The sequence below is a fragment of the Maylandia zebra genome, linkage group LG3 (assembly GCF_041146795.1).
Source record: "Maylandia zebra isolate NMK-2024a linkage group LG3, Mzebra_GT3a, whole genome shotgun sequence".
NCBI lineage: Eukaryota > Metazoa > Chordata > Actinopteri > Cichliformes > Cichlidae > Maylandia > Maylandia zebra.
The window spans coordinates 40,505,276-40,529,249 of NC_135169.1; the positions used below are offsets into that span (position 1 = coordinate 40,505,276).

The following is a 23,974-nucleotide window of genomic DNA, read 5'->3' on the forward strand; positions in this document are numbered from 1 at the left end:
TTAACAATCATGCAACATATCACACATATGGTGACAAACACAAGTGAATTGTTATGGATATATCATATTCCCCAGTACAAGCGTTAATTTGGGCCGACCCACGCACAGGATATCAAGAAATCAATATTGCTTTCCCGTGTCTGTGGCTGCGCTAGGTGGGCCTAATTGAAATGTATGAGGGAGCTTGCTAAATGATCTGTGCAGGCAAGGGAGCCAGAGTGATTGCAAACATATGGAACGGTTCCTTAGACAAGAGAAACATTTGCACAATGCTGTGAGAGAAACAGACACGGGAGCAAAACAGCGAGAGTAAGAGAAAGAGCGGGGGGAAAAAAGAAAAGAAATAGCGACAGAGCAGAGGAAAAGGGAGGTCGTGTCATTGCTATGTGACGTTTCTTGGTGTTAATGCAACCGGGCGCAGATGAAAATGCGTTCTGAGGATTTAACGGCATTTTTCGTTAGACGTCCGTGTTGCTTGGGGATATACGTAAAAGCCTGGGAAATATGTGGGGGTTGGCACATTATCAAACCATTAAAAACAAATTAAGGCACAAACATGGAACTTAACATCTGTTGTTGTCGCATGTCTGCTAAAACACTAAGCTTTGACCTGGGTGAATCTTTCGGGAATGGCTTGTTGGGATTTTGAGGGAGAAATTGTGTATGTTGCAGGTTTCTGTTGATGGTTTCCTCCTTTCCTCTGTCCTCCCACCTTGCTCCCTCACTCTTCCATACATCCATCTCCCTTCCCATGTCTCTCTCTTTCTCTCTCTCTCTCTAATAAGCTATTGACATTCTGCTTAGTAATGACTGCAAGAATAATGGGTCTTGCATCGTCCAGAATGAGCAATGAGTAGAAGTGGCATTTTCTGAACTCCACAACAGGTAGACATCCAGGCTCACTCACTTCCAATTGGTCAGTTTAACTGGCTATCTCTTCGAGGTCAAAGTCTTTTGCATGCGATATGGCACAAAGCTTACAACATGATAGTTGTGATAGTCTGGATTAGCAATGTCTCTGATGAAACTTTAACATTTCTATTAAAATATCAATATTTGATATAATCTATCATCATTTGTAAGAGACGACAGCTCTCTACAGCTACATTTTTTTCAAGTTTACTCACTAACATAAATACGTTATTCCAAGCCACTTTTTTGCCCTTCTCACATGCTAGGAAGTGTAGCGTTTACACATTTCCTAACTAGCAGTGAAACATTATTTTACTACAGCCAACTGGTGATAATGCGTCTTGACAAACATTGCTTGAGGCTACAAACAAGGTTTGAGATACATGCCCACAGCTTAAGTGAGGTTCATGAGCAAATGCCAAGTGTACTGATATACACCTTGAACATTTCTTTACAAATGGGAATATCTGTGGATGTAGATCTGCACACAGTCAATGCAAACTGTGTAGCTTTTATTCTCCCCATTGATTATGAACGCTATGAAGGACTCTGTCTAGTAAATAATTACCATTGCCATTAAGTAATGAAAAGAAAAAGAAAACAACTTCTCAGCATAACAAATGTTAAGGTCAACTTTCAAATTGCTTTTTTTTTGGCATGTGAACATCTTTGAGCTGAGAAGATGCCTTGGCACAAGCATATGACAAAAGAGCATCTATTATTCATTTAGTCAATGTATTGACATTGACAGCTCAGGTAAAACATCCGTGTAGGGTCAGGACAAAAAAGCTGCAAGAAATGGAATCTAGGAACAACACAGTTAGGGATAAAAATAAGGTTTCAAAATGAAAAATCTTACTGAGGCTGACGAGTAGAAATCCTGCTGTTTGGAGAAAATGCAGGTTGTCATTTATGTTTTAATGCAAATGCAAGGCGTTCAGGGTTGTCATGATGCTAGAATTTCACTCGTATCTAAAAACTACCTTTTTAGATACAAGGAAAAAAAGGACATTTTTTTAAAGAGGTAGCTGTACGTTGCCACTGTTTCTTTCTAGTTCCTCGTAGAATTTTCTCTGCTTTAATGTAGAACAGCAGAAAATAATACTTTATTTATTTGAATTCTAATTCTGTTATCCTGTTGAATTAAGACTTTCTAGTAATGATAAAGCTTGATGCCTAGCTCACACGATAACGTTATCGGTTGATTATTAGCTTTAGCCACTAGCTGCTAACTTAATGATAACTTAAAAGACAGCTAATGTGGCTATCGGATAATTGCTTACAGTTAAATAGCTAACGTTAATGTGTGCACCAGTCAGGTTATCATTTATTATAACTGTTTAATACCTCAAAGTTGATGAAACAGGTGCTTTACTGACCTTTCAAAATTCCTCATAAAGGGTTTTTTTAGAGTTGAGAACGTTAGCTAGCTAAAACGCTAGTGAAGCGCTAGAAGAGCTGTGTGAAGATGCTTGTTAACTGGACAAGACCAAGACAATGCTGTTGGCGTTGATGCTGTTGCAAATAGGTTTCTAATTGGATAATCACTTTTAGTATCAGTTAGCATCCAGTTTTGATTTATTTTTTGCTTCTTTTTTGACAGCCCTGGTGGGAGTGTAAATGGATAGCGTCCTATGAGCAGGAAATTGTAAAGTTTTATATAAAGTACTGTATGTGTCACAAAAATAGAAAAATGCAGACATGATAGTTCCCCCTGCTATTTTGGGGATTTCTCCTGTAGTTTCCCATATTCACGAGTATTTTTGAGAAGAGCATGATACAGTGGAGTGTATACTGATGTGGTAATCCATTTGTTTAAATACATCTGACATGTTCATTAAGCTGCTAAGCCACACACTCCCACATTTTTCGCTTTTCTGTCTCAATCCTCCTACTAAAAGCTGCTTTTTCTTCCTGCATTGAGACGGTAATTACCATGCAGTCAACTAAGAGGATGGCAAGCAGAAACACAGCAGCGCTTGTCTGTGGCTGCCTGCCAGCCAAGCTACTTACACTGTGGAGCACACAGTGCCCGGGCACTACGGGCTAGAGTCAGGCTTCATATAACTCTGGCTTCCTGGGCTAATAAAGATCATATCTCTGGCTGTGATTTAGAGTGAACATGATATAGCATGTTGACAGTCTTTGACAGAAGATATGTTTGTAGGCGGCTAAGTTGTAGGTCACTGAAACGCAAAAATACAGCAGAGCAGAAAAACAGAAAATAATGCCTCAGGATGATCCATGCAGACAGGCTAAGTGAAATGATGAAACAATTACTGTTACACAGAGCTCTGATCATGATGTACCAACACTCCTAACACTGACAAGTCACAAAATCAGACAGGCCTTGTACCAGACTGTGACATTTTCATGAATTCTGAAAAGAAAATGAAAGGTTCACCACCATCTTTCCACTCCAGGAGCATTCGAGACTCTCTGCCTGTTTGCCCGCCTGCTTTTCAGGCATGTCGCTGCCAACTTGGCATATTACCCAGGCGCTACACTGGTGTCGGCAGTGAGCCATCTCCGCCAGCTCCATGATTGCCATGATCTGGGTCGGCAAGAGTATTACATGGCCACCTGGAAAGAGTCGAACACCTGGACGCAGCTTAGTGCCCAGCTCAGCTATAATACCGGTCTTTTTTTCTGCCAGTAAATGCAAACCTCTCTTTTCTCTCTTCTCTCTTTCACATGGTGATTAAGCATTGTGTAGATCTACTGCTGGTATACAGTAGGTAATATTTTACAAAATCAAAGTGCTTTCACTTTTAACAGGGTTTATTGGCCTGCTGAATAAATGGCAGCTAGCAAATGGTGCAATCTACCGCAGACTTTCTGCAGAAATTACAGCACGTTTACTTAAAAAGAAATGTATTTTTTGTGGCACTATGGGTTGTTGCCTTGTGTGCTTTGTGCTGGGTCAAGTATGTATTACCTTGAGAATGTATGCAGCGGTTACAGTTTTGAGCAATATCTCCTTGTGTTCGGCACATCCAGAATAAATTAAAGCATTTTCTGTAGCTGCTGAATTTATTGTAGCTGCGTTTAAGCCTAGAAGGAGTTTAAAAAATGTCTTCTTTGTTCACCATTAAGTCTTCTTTCATTTCTCCTTGTATTATAAATCAACAAGCTTTTTTTTTTAAAATTCAGCACTCAAAGTGCTGAGAGAACCACTTGCATCCTTGCCAGTGAATGCTTCGTGACGGCACTGTCAGCCCACATTGTGCCAAAACAATCCTCTTGACCTCTGTCACTAAATTTCATTGTCTGTGATGAAATTCTGAATTTATATTTTCGTAGAGGCTTAACCTGTGTTTTCTTATCTTGACGCTTAACTCAGACTGGAAGGATCAATTTGCCGCATCGTTCAAATAAATCTTTCCTTTGTCCACTAAGATAACTCACTAATAAGTGACCCCTAGCTTGGCTCTAGCAATCGCTACTCTTTCTGTGTTTGCTATCTGGTTAAGGAGCAAACAAAGACAACTTGTTTCGGGTTACGCATAAGTAATCAGATATAATCATACTGTTATCGTCATGTATGCCCCCCTTACTATCAATTCTAGAAGATAAAACTCAAATTGTAGGATACGAGTCCACGGATATATACTGCCCCAAGACAGGTCTTGTCCTTTGTTGGAGCACACTCTATTTATATCACATAATTCACTTCAAAAAAAAGGGGGGGGGGGGGTGTTATTTGCCTTCTCGGGACAACCGGTTTTCATTAAAAATGGTTCCCCTTTGGTAAGTTCAAGAGTCACAAACAGCAGGATATAAAATCATGCCTAAGACAGCCTGAAGAGGTAAAACGTCTGACTTTTTTGTGATCTTGACAATGGATGTCACTGGAGGCCATCAAATCCAGACAGCTCTCACAAACACATCCCAGCTGGTCCTTCCAAATCATCTGCAGCATTGTGGCTGTTGGAGGGGGGAGAAAAAAAAAAGAAAGAAACGGACAGAGATTCGAACACTGATTCAACACAGATGCTGAGGACTGATAGGGACAGTTGCAGGTGAGTGACAGTGCATTCAGTACAATGCGAACGACGTGGAAAGGTCGTGGCAGTAAAGGGCGTCGATAAACAAAACAACACCGCTGCCCTGCAAACGAGGCAGCAGAATCTGACTCATAGCTCAGAATTTGTGCTAATTACTAGACCTGTGGGTGGTTCTTAGTGGGAAATGTCCACTGCTTATGTGTGCTCATATAAGCAATCAATGGCTTTAATTAGACTATTAGGTGGGATTGGGTCCCAGCAGACTACTTCCTAGTCTTAAGCAGTCTTATTGTTTATCTTTCTGATTGCTGAAAGTGCAGCATGCTGGGAGGTTGGAGTATTGTGACTATTGATGTTGTTTGGTTAGATCTTACACATGAGAGAAGAGGGTTTGCCTGACTCGATGTCTGGTTAGTAATGGCTACTGCAAACATATGTTGCTGCTTTTTCTCTCCGTCGCCTAGTTAGACCTAAAGTCTGTTCATGTTAAAAGGGAGTTCTGTCACCTTGCTGTTGCCAATTGCTTGCTCAAAGGGAATCAGTGGATTGGGTTTAAGGTTTTGTAAGGTCATGACCTCATAATAATAAAGTGCATTGACTGGACTAATGTTGTGATTTGGCGTTTTATTCATCATTGGAGGGGTAGTGGGAGATATATTTAGGCTTTTTTGATGTAGATGAATTGTCATGACTTTGTGTTTCTCAGCTGTTCACATACGGCCAGATTTACTCTAAATACCAGTGGGTGTGGCTAATTTTAAAGGTGAGGCTGCCCTAATTTCTAAACCCAGGCGCAGTCAACTTATTTCATTACAAAGTGCAAAAAAATAAGAATTGAATGTGTTATAGAATCAGTTTGTGTGGTTGATTTAAATATTCTCCTTTATATTGCATACAAATTGCATACAAATGCAACAGGCTTAGTCGTAAAAAATCTCTGCATGTCCCACATCTTGCATGTAATCTTGTCACTATTTTTTATACCAAAGCCTAATTTGTGCTGGAGCAGGGCATTAATAAATGTGGCCCCAAAATTTCATATAATATCAGGCAGGTTAAGAATTTTAACTGTGGAGAACTGGAAGAATTTTTCATATACAGTTTTGAACAGATCTTCATTGTTTCTATTAGGATAATATCTCTAGATTTCATAAATGTCTTATTAAAAGTTTAATGGCTAAATATAATATTCAATACAAATATTCATGTATCTCTAGGAATGAATTCCAGTAACTCAAGTGGTTCAGTATCTGCCCACACTCTCAATAGACTGTTTAGGGCTAACCATTAAATGTGAAATAGTAGCAAATTAGTAACATCTTTGCTAGAATGGTGGCATCCTTATATATATATATATATATATATACATATATATATATATATATATATATATATATATATATATATATATATATATCAGTGCTTATTTCAAAAATCCACTGTGCCAAATTATATTTTCACAGCGTAGACTCCCTTTTGCTTTCATTGAAGATAACAATATGATACCAGAATTCAGTGGGTAAAGCAATATCTCCCTATGCATAAATTCATATTTCTCTAGTGTTATGTTTTGAAGGGGTGAACCTTTAGTCTCTGTTTTCTTACTCTGCACAATTCTGTCTTTACATTCTCCTGAATTTTGTTCCATTATCCCCGCCAATTTCTTTTCGAGGTGCAGTGTAAGCCGAATGTGGCCTTTTCCTTCAACTGCTACGGCAGACTTGTAGATCCAATAACACTGAGTTTACTGAGCAAACATGCTGAAAAAACACTGTGGCGCTTCCCCATCTTCATATTCAATATTCCACATCAGGCAGATTCACTGACCCCTCAGAACTGAAACGCTGTGAAATAGGAAACCCTAATGCCGGTATTATTTTCAGTAGCCTTTTATCTTGAAGAGTTGGATTTTTATATAAGCAAGCAGGGTGACACTAAGAGGGATTTTCAGTGCTAGTTTTTATTCAGGAAGGAGAAATAAAAATGAGGTATACAAAGAGGAAGAGAAACACCTGCTAAACAGGCTAGGTAATAAGGAGGGTGGGGGGGGGGGGGGGGGGGTCATAAGGAGGCTATTACAGAAAGTGACAAAAAGGGCTTGAGGTGAAAGAGCCAATGAGGAAGAGAGAGGGAAGAGTGTCATCACTGAAAAGTGTGTGGATGATAAAATAACTTCATGCATGTTTAAGCAGAAAGGAAACACGAGTTAAAAGTTCATAGAATGAAGGACCCAGTGCCCCGCCAGCGCAATGACACCTGGTGCAAAAGCCGTTCATGGTCCTCAGAAGATACATCCAACTGATTTAATCCTCTCACACCAAGTGTATCATATGTGATAAACTAGATTTGTTTGATTTTTTGAGACTTATAAATAATCAGTGTGATTTTTCCCCCCTCTCCATAAAGCCTAAATAAGTTGCAAGATAATTTTTTAAAGCAATAACTTGCAAAAAAAAAAAAACCAAAACAGTGCTGACTTTAGCAAATATGATACTACTTAAATCTCATATATGCAAATAATATTAAATTAACTAAATTCACAAGGTTCAATAAACACTCCATTTTCAACACGTAAATATTCGGGCAATCATTTCATGGTCCAGGTTTTAAAGAATTGACTGATTTTGGTTTTATGATTTGATGTAAAAACACTGGCATATATTAGAGATGAACTGCAATAATTAAAGGTTTTCATCTGTCAGGTGAATTTTTTAATACTTTGCAATGCCCTTAGGTTTTTTCCTTAGATATTTTCATCAGCTTCGAGTGTTTAGCACTGATGTGCAAGCACTAATGAAGTAGTTTTAGTTGAAAAATAAAGCAAGAAGACTTTACCAATGATTGATATCTCCTCAAATAATGAACAGTAGCTGATTACTTACTGACAGCCGCTTACTGAGTCCTGAAAGTGGTCATTAGTTGCATCAAAGTAAAAGTTTGGAATCAGACACCTGGTTATACAGTTGAGTTGTATAGTGTGTAAAAGATAAATATGTTGTGCTCTGTGCTTATACTCGTCTGTCCTTCACTATCTCTCATTGTCATACACACACGCACGCAGACTCCTCTCGTCTCACCGGGGAAAATATCCACTGTCAGTGCGAAAAATGGAGTGGAACAGATGGCATCAGAATGATTGAAACCACCTACAATGGTTCCCACAACTTCCATGTCTCTCTCTCTCTCCCTCACTCGTCGACCGCTTTCTCCCTCTCTACCTGCCCGCTCCCGCGTTCTCGCCCAGCTACAACCAAGCCTTTTCAATGCCAGCCTCACAGCTCTTGCCAAAGAGGCTCAGGCTCAGTGGAAGCCCCACGGCACCACACAAAGTCAGCCAAGAGGAGAAAGAGAGGCGGGAGAACGGGAGAGAAGAAGAAGCGTGGAGGGGAGGAGGACGCAGGGGTTCGGCTGTTTTATTTCTCCACCTGTTTGAGATTTTTCCCCCCCTGTGTTATTTTCAGCCCCTCTATTTTTGGATCGCTGCACTGCTTGCAACAACTTGAAATCACGAAACAGCCGAAACGTTCGCTCTCACGCACGTGATCTTTTGCTCCTTAAGCAGCTGAAATAAGTTTCAGTAACAAGAGAGTCCCTCTTCCCCCCTGCCCCCACTTTTCCACTTTTCCTTTTTCTCACCCCGGCCGCCAGCCCCTCCCTCCGGCCCCACCTCACCTCATCACACCTCCCCAACAGCAGGCTGGTTTGCTGAGCGCCAGTCATGTAAATGAGATAGTTAGCAGATCAAAAGGCATGGAGAGGAATTTTTAATAGCAGAAGAGGTGTTGATTAGTGTCAGGGAAGGGGAGACGAGGCAAAGTGCAGGCAGCCTCTATTACACCCCAATGCTTCGAGGCATATGCTAAAGTGAGCGAGCGTCGACGCATCTGTGTACACTGATGCGAGGGGGGGAGACAAAGCAAAGGAAATGTCTATGCGTGCTTATTTTCGCATGCATTTCCAGCATACCTGCAGACATTTGCCAGTGATGACGCTGCACGTGTGTGTGTGTGTGTGTGTGTCTTGGCATCAAAGTGTGTGTGTGTGCCTTCCCTCCGGGAGATGATTGTTAATGCATAATACATAGCTCCATATTTCTGACTATAACAGCAATAATGTTGGTGCGCTGAGTTTATGAAGAGGGGATCAGGTGTAGGAGAAAGTGATTACAGGGCATAAACACCGCTACTCATATTGCTTCATTGTGAGTAAGTAACTGGCACCAGAGAGTGCGCCAGGGACCGTGCTGATCAAACGCTTGACAAGAGCCTGACTTTTGGTAGTTATAGAGAAGTGACACGGATTAACGAGGAAGCGTCGGACAAGGAGGCCTAAACGCTCCAAATGTGCATTAAATCCCGACATATTAATGAGGATGATCTGGCTTGGCTATGCTTATTTGTATATATTCAGTTGGCATCAGCAGCTGAGGTTTATCGCTGTAATCGGTCTGTAATACACTGCATGTAATTGTGGAGTTAATTATACTTTAGCTTGACACTTAGCAATTAGTGTAGCATTTTTAATTAGCCCTCTAAGGGATTGTTTTAAAAAAAATTTATTTTATAAGCATCACGCTTACATAACATTTTGCCATTTGCCAGAGAAATGTGTGACTGCTGCCAGCAGTCTTTATCTCTGAATCTAAATTTGAATGGAACCTTTAGATAAGGCCTAGGAATAAATAAACAGCAGTTCAAAGCTGGCATATCACTGGCCTTCAATCTGTGTCCAGGGGCTCGCCCGCCTGCTTTTGCCCGTGTCAGAATTTTCATCTTCCCGTGCTCCCCAGCTGCACGACACCCTACCTCTTGCTCGCGCAGATGGCAGAGGGGTCGAAGCACTTTAATGAATTTTCAAAGGAGCTACGTCGGCAATATTAAAAGATACCCCCAAACTTAAACACGTCTGACACCCGAGGCACGACTACATGCAAACCGCCCTAACGTGCGAATGGATGCCAGCCCCCAAATATACAACGCGCAGACATTAATATTACTCGTCGTTGCGAGCCAATAACATCCACAAACACAAAGAGAGGAAAATACCACATCCTCCGCGCTGTGGCGGACGTTCTTAATTAACTCCATTAGAATGACAGGCACCCGCTGGAGGGTCAAAGGTCACTTTTAATGATGAGCTTACATATGGCAGCCACCATGTTGCCTTGCAAGAGAAACGAGCAACGCTTCTGCTGATCCATCTGTCCCGTGGTAATGACTGCACCTGGCCTCACACGGGCCAACGCACACAGGTAAACGGCGCTCGCAGAAGTAGCTCAGCTCGCCGAGAGAAACACAATTAAAAAGCAATAAGCCCGCTCACATCTTGCAGCCACATTGTTTACTCATTATGTCTAATTATCTGTTTGAGTCAGAGATTTAAGGAACTCCTTCGTACAAGCTCCTCAGATTGTCGGGGTGAGCGTTTAGCGTGCAATGGGGCCGTAAATGACTGCGATCTTTAGACCTGAAGAATTTCAATTGGAAATGCAGTCAATTGTGAGGCGTGTCCTCGTGACCTGCGGTAATGGTGAAGTGTCAAACATCATTAAAGTCTCTCTCTTTGAGCTTCTCCAGCTCACACCATAGCCTAAAGTAACAGCAGCTCCAGACCCAGGTTTTTTTTAGCTGGCCTTGATTGCGCCGGTCGACATACGAGTGCCTGTAGGGTTTCCCCCCTCCCGTCTTCACAAGTGGCTGATATGAAGGGCCGAGCCGGCGCCGCACTGCTAGAGGCATCAAGGCTATTGCCGCTCCCTCGTTTTATTTCTTCCTTTCTACCCTTTCCTCCCTCTACTTCTCCCCAGGCAAGAGAGTCTTTATCCCACCTCTGCGTAGCTGAACCCAGGGTCAGAACTCAGCATAGAGCCCACGGGTCTATGATCTCCCAACTTCTGATCACTCATCAAGGTCTGCCAGGCTGAATTCCAGAAAAAAGCCGCATTTGAAAAAGTCCCTTAAATCCCTTCAGTGTTTTGTTTTTTTCTTTTTTTCCCTTTTCTTTCTTTCTTTTTTTAAACACAAGAGGGTGGGCAAAGCCCCCAGGAAGATACATCAGACATGTGGCTTCATTTGAGTTAGCTCTGTTATGTCATTCATTTTTTTCTATTGTGCTTTTCTAGCATAGCAGGTAAAAACTGGGAATAAACATGAGTGATCTCTCTCTTCTCTCTTTTTACAATGTTTTTGCAGTCTGTTGAAACTCTGTGACAAATGTGTCGAAAGTATAATTGTTTCAGGAAAAAAGAGGCATCTATTAGTAATTAGTCTACCTGTGATTGCTTAGTTTGACTCCCGCCTGACCCGGGGAGGCGAGGGGGGGTGGATGAGAGGATAGTAATAAAGATTTGGGATTGAGATATACCGAGCACGGCACTTCAAAAAAGAAGACAGCTGGAACAGAAACAGAACATCTGCTGCTGTGCTAACATAAGCATACCTCATTCCCGTACTGTTATGCCTGAGCAGCCTTTAAACCGGACAGCCCCCCAGTCTGACAACTGCCTGATGAAGTTTGGAGTTTCTATAACTGCGCTCATCAAGCTGTCACTCACAAAGTACTTATTCACACCTCAACTCGGAAAGGGATTAAAAACAACTGAGCAATATTTTATTTTATTTTATTTTTTTAGTCGGAGAACAGCCTCGGCTCTGGAGCCGATCTGGCTTTTCGTCTGACTTGTGTAAACTTCTAGATACTTCCGCAGTCTGTGTGAGCCCAGGCCATCTGTAGCCTCTGTGGTGGCTTCTCTAATTGTTTGTTGCGACACACACGCACAAAAAAAAAAAAGAAGTAATGTTTATTTCAGCTCAGATGGAAGAGTGTGAGCGCTCTCTCTCTGCATCGCTGATAACGAGGCAGCAGCGTTCCCGTCTCCTGCCGTATCTTCTTTGCACCTTTTTTCCCTTTTTCTCTCTGCGTCGGAGCCTTTTTGCAGCTAGCTGGAGCATGGCCAACCAGAGCCATTTTGTCCCATTATGTGGTACTGTAAAAAAACAGCTGCTCTCATTCCACACTGGTGAATAGGTTAAATGGTGACACAAGAAGCAGGGCCTTTTTTGTCATGGTCTAAATTGACCGACAACAGGCGCTTGAGGTTTCACTGTTCTTTCTCGGCTGCCTTCCAGCTCCATTGCTTTTGATTTCCAATTAGTGGGCACTCACTCCTGTAGCCGATTTGAGGAGAGCGAGCTTTCCCTCGCTCTCTCTTGCTGTTACTCTCGCTTTCTGTGTGCATGTGTGTATTGCCTTGTGCCCCTGAGAAAAAGTGGAGCTGTTTATTTGAAGGGGGGGATGTCTGACTCGCTGATTAACTGCAATTAAACTGAAAAGGTGCCCTGTGGAACTAGACAACAGAGGAACAGGGGATAGGGCGGTGGGTAGTTTGATTTCCTGGTCAGTATCGGTCCCATTAGTAACATACTGTTTTAACAATAACGCCTTTTCTATGTACAAGGCACCCAATACCATTATACTGTACATAAGCTGCAAGAATACTGCAGCATGTTATTTGAGTATTTGAAACAGGAAACATAGATAATTACAGAGGAAATAATACTTACAATAAGAGGTACAGTAATAGATACATATCAAATCAAACTGTTGCTTTTCCTCCGCCTTACTTGACCCGAGAGACAAATTTTCCCATTCACCTTTATTCGCCCGTCTATGAGAGACTGAAAATTGGCAATAAAGGTTCGTGCAGAATTTCTAGTGGCTGCTAGAGGATAATTTAGCCACAAGTTATTTAGCAATTTGATCAGACCTTTAAAGATTTACTGTGGCGGTTGGTGTTAAGAGATAGAAGTCTTAATCTTTAAGGGTTTTAAGGCTTGATCTGCAGCGGGCAAATCTTTTCTAGATAGTCATTTGGCTGATAATGTTTGATTTATCATTGTTGGAATTAGTACTGCGAGAGATCCACGAATCAGATTGAAACCACATCACTGTAATATTGAGCTAATGTATTTAAGAAGATGTGGTGGGGGATTTTATGTTGGGGAAAAAAATAAAAAGAAGAAAAATAAAAAACCAAAGCTCATCTGACTCCCCCCCTAAAACAGCAGTGTTCTCTGTGATGTGGTGCAGTATGAGACGAATGACAAAATTCAACACTGGCAGCGTGAAACAGAGTCTCTCTCGGGGAGACTGATGTCCTTGTCCAGGAGCTGCCAAATCTCAGAGGACGCACCATACTGTACCCTACACCAAAAATCCCACCAAGGGCAGATGATGCCTCTTTAAGTTTAATCCAAATTCTTGTATAAAGGGTAATCTTTGGCACCATTGTTTCTCTGCACAACAATTCATTATGAAATGAGACTGTGTTCACAGTGCAACTACTTTGACTATCCCGAATACCACTTTTTGAGCTTCGGAGACTTGAGTCAACAGCAGATATTTGAAGCTTCACCTAACGCAGGGGTGTAGTGACTTTGATAACCACAATGTTGTCTGAAAATTGTCTAAGTTGACTCCAAGCTAGAGCAATTAGTAGTGTTAGTTTTTGACTAGGTTTAGATCTTCTGAAAAACAAGACATATTCACACTAGAGTAAAAACAGGATGGCAACCTTCTTGTGACTAGAAAAAATGGGTTATTGCCCAGAGATAAAATTTGAATTTGAATTTGAATTTGAATTTGAGATAGCACTGAATTTTTTTCCTATTTGGCGACTGATTGCAATTAGCTGTGGCAGACACTTTTGATTGCAAGGCCTTTGCACAGATCACCTGGTGAAAGGCAGTCTGTCTCCAAACACTCCAACATAGACTGACTGCAGTCCCTCTGAGGCAGTTTAGTGATTCAGTCTTAGTCAGTGTGCACTGATGAGCCCACATTGTCTGCAAGGCCTCTCTTTGAATTTCTGTTTAATGTGAATTTCAATGACATAGCTGTGTGCTCATTTATCACAGTAAATTGATATATTATCACAAACAGATTGCATGCAATTACCAATTTAATCCCATTCAATTGCAAACTGATTGCAGACTTTCTTTTTCTTATTGTAGTTTTATTGCCTTGACGCAACAAGCTCACTTTGAAAATGGCATCGGGCCGCAATGGGTTGCAGGATTAGTCCCTGATCTCGAAGTAACTATTTCAAAGATAACAAGATGACAATGTTTCACGATAATTTTGTTCTCATACCAACTGTTTTCCCGGGTGTGACCGTAGGATGAAAGACTACGAAAAGTTGCTAAATCTGGCAAGAAAGTTGTGAAGTTTGCAACAGCAAAGTGAGCTAAAGCTGCTGTGATTATCGCTGCTTTGAGTAAGAAGTTTCTCTGGTGAAAAGAGATGGTAAATATTTCTCTTTTGTGCATTTACCCACTAAAACAGTTTGACGTATGAAGGGAACAAAAGTGTGGGGATTACTGTTATGACGTGCACCCGAGTTGAGATGGTAAAAGATGATCACCCAAATTTTAAAACTCAAAACCAAAGACCTAAATAACAAACAGCCAGTTATTAAGATACAGCTCAAGCAAACACTCCACACACAGAATCAAAATCAGCTTTATTGGCCAGCTACAAGGAGCTGGACTCTTTTTGCTTTCTGTGTGCTTAAAAAAGATAACAAAGACATGTGTGGCATATGTACAGATTTGCATGTGCAATGCTACAACAGTGCAAAAATACCGGAATAAATATGGAGTCTATAACTGGCAACTACTGTATTTATACACCTATAGACTTGAGACAATGAAAGCTTAAATGTCAACAGGACTCTTCGTGAAATGCACTAACTTTCTGCTAATTCTTGAAGCTATTTTGGTACAAGTGATGTCATAGTGAGCTGCCACCACAACCACAAAGAAACAAAACAGAGAAAAAGAAACCAAAAGAAAAGAAGATTGAATTTAAAAGAAAACATAAAAGGGTTCACGGTGAGGCTGCCAGTTGCTCATCAAATCAAAGCCATTTCTTCTTTATTGCAATGGCTAGTCAAGGCTTAACTTAAAAGGAGCCCGGGCCTTCACTAAAGACCCACATTGGTGCTGTGACATGCTCACTATGCCACATCTCAGAGGCTTTTTGTAATTCCCCCAGTACTGACCACTCCAAACATACCCAAATCCCTCTTGTCAACAGAGAAAAGACAACACGGGGAACAGACTTCTCAGCTTCTTTCTTTTTATTTGACTTGTCAAAAGTTTCCATATCGTGTTTTGGGTTCTACACAGCATAACTAAGACCTTGGAAGCAGCTTATCTGCTTAAAACAGGAGGGTGAGAGAGGGTGAAAAAAGTGTCTTAGTCTTCCATCTATTTCCTGGTTCACAGAGTGGGTTTATTGAAGCCACCAGAGCTTCAGTTTCTCCCTCTAGATTCTCCCTCCACCATACCCACTAGTCTAATCCACTTAGGCCCACGCTACCTCCACTAGTTTTGATTGGCTGGGCATCCTAAATTTCCACCACAGGACTCAGAAGGAAAAAAATCAATAATCTTCACTGCACTGCAAAAAGTCTCTCTGTTAAAAACAGGAATGTGGAATAGCTGAGAGCGTAGGACTTGTCCTTCCTGACAAAGTACAGTCATCTAACTGTACGCGCTTCATTGTTCTCAAGCATTTGCACTTCATTGCAAAATGCACCGCATGTAAACATTTGCCACAACAACTGTATCTTTTACATTTTCGTTGTTGCCTATTACTGGCATGGCTTGGTCTCTCACTTTCTCCCAAAACTGATGCTAATGCCGTTGAAACCCCAGGTGCTTCTCCACGGCACTTCAAGTCCAACATCAGTCCCTGCTACCCCCCTTCCCCAGGGTCCAATTTTCCTGGCATGAAGCTTCAAGGTCCTCAGCTGAGCTCTCTGTTTAGCAACAACAGTAGCAGCGAGCACGGATGTGTGTCAGGCGGAATGTAATGAGCGTCCCAGAGATTGAACCCCAATCTTCCTCCGCCTTTTGCCTGAAAATAGATTTGTTCTCACGCACAAAACAGATATTGCAATCACATTCACTTGTTGTTGATCCTCGTGGGGATTTGCTGCATCCCTACCAAAAATGTAAATGAATGCAGGGAGTTTTGGGGGCTGAGGGGGCGGGGATAGAAATCATCGGTGATAAATCATATTACCCGCAAATTCTGCTTAGCAACAAAACAAGACTGCACTGTAAGCAACAGCAACTCCGAATTAGTCCTGAGTCTACTATTTCCCTCACACTATTCCCTGTTATTGTCAGCTCACTCCATTTCCGTGTTTTATTGCACATTTACAAGAAAGCAAAACTGTGCTTTAGAAGAGTACATTTGTACAGGGACCACTTCCGATGTTAAAAAAAAAAAAAAAAGCACAGTGTAATGGAAATCCAGTACATATTTCTCAGCATGGTGGAATATTAGTACAGGAAAGCAGAGGGGAGGGTTGGGGACCAGGCCTATCTCAATACCCCTTTCTGTAACTCATGGGAATGTCAGGTAGCAGTGACTAGTGAAGATGTGGCTAAATGGTGGCCTTTTTTTGGCGTGCTGCCTGGGGTCTTTGTGGCGTGCACAAGACTGCCATTTTATTACGCCTTCGGAACCTTGGATGTCCGCTGTCGGACTAACAAGCTCGGGGAAGTGTAGTAAAAGGTCCAGGACATAGGGTGAGAGATATCTGAGGGCTACTTAATTACCTCAGAGACATATGGAGAGAGAGCGAGGAACACTCTGGGTGTGGGTTTGTGTGAGCACATTTGTTTGTTCTGTGGTTGTGTTACACTAGTGGGGGAACGAAAGAAGAAGGGGAAAAAAAGGCGATGACTCGCAGGTAATGGATTGGGTTTCTGCTTACATAATTTCTGCCTCCACCTTTAAAATTTTGAAACACTGACAAATATTAATGCAAGTTGTGCAAACTCGGGATCCTCGGGGGAGACTATCTCAGACGTTTCATGTCCCTCGATTAATAAATGATGTCCCCCTCTCTTGATACAGCCTATTCTTAACCCCCTGACTCTGTACAATGCTGGGAGACGATCATTTTTCAGGGTAGCCGGAGAAAGCCTCAGCCTGCGTTGAAGTTTAGCTTGCTGTACATTGTAATTTGCTGACGTTTCTTCTTCTTTTTTCTCGCTTTCTCTCCTCCCCCCCCCCCCCCCCCCCCCCCCCCACTTTTCCCAAATGATTTGCTTACAGATGTGACCAACCATTCCGCACTAGGTAAGACTTGTTTCATTTTTCATAGCACTATTCCCAAGAGTGAGAGCGCTGTTTGAATTGTCACGTGTCTATGGAAGTGATGCAAATGCATGAATATAGAAAAAGGGTTAGGTGACGGGTGGGGTGGGGCTCGGGAAGAGCCAACGCAACACCGAGATGCTGATGTTTGCCCAGTAAGGTACGCAATGCCCTGCAATCCCCACCCATCCCATTTTCCCATATGTGTGCATGAGAATAAACAATGGTGGCTTTCTCTGGCAAGTGGATTGTGTGCTCTGTGCCTTCAATTTGAGTTTTATTCAAATGAGAATCAAATGTCCCAGATTGTTCAAAGAATACGCCAGCAGTGTTGACTTAAACAAGCATTGAACGGATGGTGTTTGTTTCCACTCTATGGTGAGTGTGTGGAAATCTCACATGTGCTAAGCTGTGAACCCCTTTGCTGTTTCGGCAAGTCCACGTGTCAACATGAAACCGCTGGTAGCGTGGATAGTGGCCATGTAGTGAGAGAAACCTGGATTTCTTGTTCCCGGAATTAACTTTCCTCTGAAAGTTCATCCATGCTTCAACTTTTCTTTTTTTTTTTTAAGGTGGTCTGCCATGTACTGAAGAGCTGAAAAGGACAAAAGTTTTTATACTTGGTAAAAAGACTTGGAGCAGTTTTACACTCTTAGCCATAAAAAAAGACGCCATAACTCCTGCTTCCAACCACTGAACACTCCTTCTCTGTAGTCAAACTGCATTGCACTCTGGCGTTCTCAGATCTGCTGCAGCATTAATTAGAAATCCCACACAGATGCACAAAGAAAGAATAATTCAATTCCGACTCAATACCACATTTGTTTTTTAACCTAGAAAGACAGCTGATGAGGGGCTCACTTTATAATTCCGTTTATCCTGCGCAGGTCATACTTAGTGCAGTTGTGCTCATGTGGGTCTGATGGATGCTGCTTTTTTCCTGCATATGTCAGAACTGCATTAATTACTTTTCCTCACAGTGGTGGAAACTGCTTCAAAGATTATCTAATAAAGCCATGCATTGTAACTGCAGAAAAAACGAGGCTGAATGTGGATGTCAGGGTTATAGGGGGGGTTGTTCCAGAAAGCAGGTGCACAGTACTGTGCACAAGTCTTGAGCCCCCTTTGTTTCCTTATATTTTGCCAGGAAAATGGGAAATAGGTGCAGGGATTATTGAAGTTCCAGATTACAATAATAACCAGCTTGATGTTTAGTGTGACCACCTTTATTCTTCATCGCAGCCGGAACTCTCCTAGTCAGTTTTCTCATAATTCTTTGAAGCAGTCTTCAGGAATAGTTCTCCAGGCTTCTTGTAGGACTGTCAAAGCTCTTTTTTTGGTTATTGGTTGCCTTTTGTTTTGTGTTCTCTCAATATGATCCCACGGTGCTTCAATAGTGTTGAGGTCCGGGCTCCGGGGAGGCCAATCCATGACTGATGGTGTTCCACTGTGTGTTTTTCTATATATGTGTGTTTGGGATCATTGTCATGGTGAAAAATGATGCCATGGCCGTCAGACATTGGTAGATCAAACCAGATGTCTATAGAAACACACTGTTGTACACCCCCCCCCCCCCCCCCCCCCCCCCGATATAATGATGACAAATTGTCATATTTAGATTCATCTGTTCATAAGACCTGTTGCCAGTGATTTTCAGTCCAAGTCTTGTATGTGGCATAGATCAACCGTTTCGGCGCTCTTCTCTGATGGATTTTTTCCTATTTCTTAAGAACATGACTTTCAGAAACTGTTCATCTTCTGTAGATGGTCTGTCACATCTTCATTTGCCCTCCACTTGTCCAGTTTCTTTAATTTTTTGAAGGACACACTGGGCACAGTGTCAAGATAAGCCAAGTTTTCAGGTAATAGCTCTTTGGGAATCACATTGCTGATGCAAAAAAATAATATTTTATGTCTATCAAGTTGTTATCTTTTTGTCTTCATAGATTCAGCTAACAAATGTGAATAAACGTGTTTTTGGTTTAGGCTAATGTTAACAAAGTGAACAAAGATACAGCCTAAAACTGATTCTTTGCCAAGTTGTCTGTTATATATAGACACAACACTGGCTCATCCCATGAGTTAGGTGCCTTTCTAAACTTCACTGACTCATATGCCAGTGTTAAGTGGCTGAAGAAGCAAACAAAAATGGGCTGATTATGGTCAGGTACAATCACAGGACTGAAAATAACTGAAAAACGCAGCCAAGAAAAAGTTGAAAGCCTCGAGAACTATCACTCAAGACCACTTAAAAAAAGAAAGACTGACTTCTTGGATGAAAAATATAAAGAAATGAGTTGTGGATCAAGACTTTTGCATAGTACTGTTGTTAAAACTCGGAGTTTCTCAACTGCGAGTGACAAAATCTACATTTGGAGGCTGGAAGTGACTACTTCACAAGACTGTGTGAGCTTTATATTTTGAACTTTCCCCCCCTTTGTGTTCAGATTCTCTGTTTAGGCACAAAAGACTACTTGTGCAACAATCCTCACGCGTCAAAAAAGTATGCTCAACTGCATATGTGTTTAAATGTAATGCTTGCACGTTCTTTTCAAGCATCCTTATGTGATCAGTTAGGAAGGGAAAGAAAGCCCACTACCGCCTACCCAAAAATACCAAAGGACAATTGTACATTTGTGAGACACCGGCAGCTTTGCCAAAGGGCAGGATGTGAAGCCTTGAGAATAGAATGGGCTGAACGTGGTAACTGAATCTGTGAACTTAACCTGCTCCGTTTCTTATTTTTATTTTTAACAAACTCAGAGGGTCTCTGTGATGCCGACCTGTAGCAGCTGTCTGCTTCAGTTCCTCCTTAAAAAAAAGTCGATGTCAACATATGTAGTTTGCAGATTTAGTTAGTGATCATTCATCGGTATTTGTCATGGTGTGATTAGTCACACTGATTGAACAGTCCTGTCATAGCATCTCATGTTCTAGATTAAGCGACTATTTCTAAATCAGGATGATTGCCGTGCAGTTTAAACAGGCCCCATATGGTCTTTGTGTGTCTTGATAGGCATGCATTTATGTTTCCAGTTCCCCTGTAATCGCTGCAGACTCTGCTCTTTATTCACTCATTACCATGCCAGTAATGTCACTGAGCTCCACTGCTGCTACCTTTCTTTACTACCCATGCACTTGGACAACTCAGTGAGCATCCGCAGATTTACTTTAACTAACGGATCGTCCGTCCTTGAACCGAGAGCTTGGGGAGTTTGTTAAATGTGCTACGTGGAAAAAATCCTAGACGTAAAAGAAGGGTACGTGCAAAAATATCCCTGGCTGTTGGATGTCCAGAGAAGTGTAGCATCCTATGTTTTGTCAGTGTGTGTTAGAGACACTCAGCAGGCTGCAGGAGAGTGATGGAGGTTAACCGCATGACTGAATCTACCATAGCAGGGCATCAGACCAGGACAGCGGGACTTTTCAGTGGTACCCATGGCTCCAAGCATCTGTTCAGAGGGGGAAAATCAATCATCTCACCACCAAGGTGTAGGAGGTGTATTGGACAAATGAGAAAACTGGCACACCTTGATGCGACTCTTACTTGACCGGTGTTGTGGCTCAGATACAAAGTTTTTCTCAATGCAGTTGACTTTTCATACTCGGACAGACTGCCACGTTATTGTGTAATTGAATACCCAGCGCCATGCCACTACACTCGCGCAGTTTGGCTACTCGGCAGAGCATCTGCAAGCAGTTCTGGTCCTGCTCTCAACTCTTTGAGGCAGGCACTGGCTGACTGCTCGGAAACAGAAAACCCCTGGCTAGCTGAGAATAATAAGTACCCATGGGAAGCTGCCAGATGGACGTTTACTGTGAGCCTAGCTGGAGAGGGAGAAATCTGTCAAACATCACAGTAGGCATCTGTGGGGGAGCAGCGCAGGTTCACGTCCACTATGCCGGATAAGAGGAGTGCTCTTTGTCGAGACTAAAAGCTGTTAGATTTTTAACGTATCACATCTAGTTGATGCATTTACCGTCTTTTTTTTCTCACAAGGTCAGCAATTCACATTACATTAAAGCCACCTGTTACAGTAAAAGCTTTAAATAATGTCTAGATTATGGATGCTTTAAGGATCCATCTATCACTTGATAGTAGGGGCCATTGCAAATACAGTCTCTAAGTGCTGTGGAGGTTGGCTTTTTTCTTTATTTAATACAAACCTATTCTTAATGAACACTGTACTCAATTTTTAGCCAGATTCGACTGTATTGCTAATGCAAGGATGGAGATTAAGACAGAGATTGCTCTTTTATTAGTGTGTGACGTTTTCAGGTGTCTGCCTATGCAAAGTTTTCTCCTACATCGCCCCAAAATTTTGGTTACAGGCGATTGTTTCTGTAACTGTTCCAAAAATGATCACTCAAAAAAATAAAAAGCCTCAGTTTCTGCCTGAGATAATCCTCGAATCCTCGTCTTTTGACTCGGAGTAGAAATGTCCAGTGCCTCCACACTCCCCCCCCCCCCACCCCATCCATATACTCTTCAATACAAAGCTATAGGCAAGGAATTACAATTGGCTCATTATGCTCTCACAAGCTCAAGGGTTTCGTAGTGGGAGAATGAGAAAGAAAGAGCACAAAGAGTTCATTCCAGCATCGTCAGCAGTGAAATAGGACCTCGGTTCTCTTAGGCAAGCTGTGCTCCCGTTATTATTGCATTATGTCTGGCAGCCCTCCTTTCAGACAGGAACTGAGCCACACTTGATCAGTGATATGACACTGGCAGAGAGGAGAGTGATTGCTGGCTGCTCAGTTAAGCAAATACCATTATGTGGTAGAAGTCTAAAAGTAGATCTATGCCTGGTGAAAATTAGAAAAGGCAAGTTTGGAGAGCATCCAGAGTGTTGGCAGCTTTGTAATAGTCCACAGTGGATTCATCTGAAGTTATTTATTTATATATATATTTTTTCCATCTCTCAGAGGATAAGAACAATGCTATTCATGGATAATGCAGCACTTTCAAGTCTCCATCTGTGTTTATCATGCCCTTGGAAAAAAAAACAACAACGACGCGCTGCATATCATTCAAAAAATATCAAGAATAAATACAAACTTCACTTTTTTTTTATATGTGCATTTTATGACAACTTTATTATAAGTGCAGGTATACGTGAGGGACTGTGTGTTTTTAACAATGATTTGGAGTTCACAGGCAACGTGGGAATTCTTGTAAGGCGAGCATATGAGAAGCCGTAACCCAGAGTCAATCATACTGGTCCCTGTGGTGGATTGTGCTTTTTTCACCCCCCCACCCCCCCCCCCCCCCCCCCCCCCCCCACCCCCCCACGCGTTTTTCCCAACAACAGCTGGTTGAGTTGTTAATAAGAAATGTGACTGATAGCTTGTTAGTGTGCCTTTGCATACACTTGAGTGACAGATTCAGCAAGCGTTCACTCTTATTTCCCGCCTGTGGGAAAATCTGCTTACGTTGCATTGTGGTAGCAGCATGTCAGTTATTCCCCTCGAATTTTCGATAGAAAAACATTGACATGATAATCCCTCATCATTGGCTGATGATCACGCATGCGAGTTTCCATTCTAAGCGCATGCAGATGCTTTCGGGATGTCGTGGAACAGTAGTTTTTAGGCAGACAACATTTAGATTTGAGCTCGCTTGGACGCACCTATCGCTGTAAGTGAAGCCGGGCTGCTGTAATGAACAGATGGCTTATCTTTAACTTTATCAACAGCGGAAGCGTCGCTAGCAAATGCAATAAGTTACTCCAGTAGCTGGAGGGAGAGCTGTATCCATCAGCAGCTAACGGCATATGGTGTAGGCACATTAAGGTGTCCTCTCCCTCTATTTCCCTGCCTTCCTGTTCTGTGAGTGGTCCTGAAGCCAAGCATCAGATGCTAACTTCACAAGGCAGCGTGTGTGTGTGTGTGTGCTTGTGTTGTGAGGGTTACTGGGCACCCGATTTAAGCTCCTCAGTTTCCTGTTTCATTAATTTTCTTTTTCCCCCTTTAAACTCTCCAGACATTTGTTTACTGACTGCATTCATTAATTATATCCCCTGGTTTAGCTTTACACCTAACCCAGGACCCCATTATTTACCTACCTCTGTTGTTTTCCTATTTGTTGTTTTTCAGAATCTGGTTTTTGCTAGTTCATAGTTTCAAGGCTATTTTCAAGAGTTAAACACGTCCGTTGCCAGTCTTGGTAAAAAAATAAAAATAAAAAATGTTTTTTTATCCATTTGGAGAGAAATCACAAGGAAATATTAGCAACCATATCCGTGTCAAGAGGGTGTTGTTTTTCCTCTCTCTCCGACTAACAACCTCCATTGCCTCTCCAACCTAACCACCCAAGTAAAGCGCTCTATTCCAACATTGGAAGGAGAGCTTGTTTACCAGCTCCTCCATGTGTTGCATCCCTATTAAGCTGAACGTCAATCAAAGCCTTGTTTGCTCGAGCGAGTGGCTTCGTCTTCTGCAGACCAACATGACAGAACGGTGTTGGACACAAATCAGACGGTGCACAAAAACGACACTCACCTCATGCAGATCGGAGAAGTGCGCGGCGGCAGTTGTCGTGATTACCGGCGTCTCTCGCGAAACATCAATGCCCTCGTGTGTCTAAGGAGTGGCCCCTTGCTGAAATAAAAAAAAATCCAAAGTTCTCTGGGCTAGTAACAAGGTTGCCTCAAGGTCAGTGCTATTTCTGTGCCGACTACATTTGTCATTGTTTTTCTTTTCTTTTCTTCAGGAATGAATTAACATTGTGTAATAATCACCTCCGGTGCTTTTTAACTCTCATTCTCACTCCCAGTTTTGACACCCTTTTTATGCTAAATTTCAACTCATGTATAAAACCTCTGATATGCCGCAGCATGGATCCAACACAAACCCCCCCAAGCCTTCCCTTTCCTATTGTT

The 23,974-nt window shown here is 42.0% G+C and overlaps 1 protein-coding gene across 30 annotated transcripts in view; it reads left to right on the plus strand.

Annotated features, from left to right (window-relative positions):
* The window catches only part of ptprda (protein tyrosine phosphatase receptor type Da), a 416,134-nt gene that overhangs the window by 102,839 nt on the left and 289,321 nt on the right, over nucleotides 1-23,974 (plus strand). For all 30 annotated transcript variants that reach the window (XM_012919961.3, XM_076881859.1, XM_076881856.1 and 27 more), the window contains exon 4: nucleotides 17,052-17,075. The gene's annotated coding sequence lies outside the window, so the exon portion shown is untranslated. The remainder of the gene's footprint in view (nucleotides 1-17,051; nucleotides 17,076-23,974) is intronic.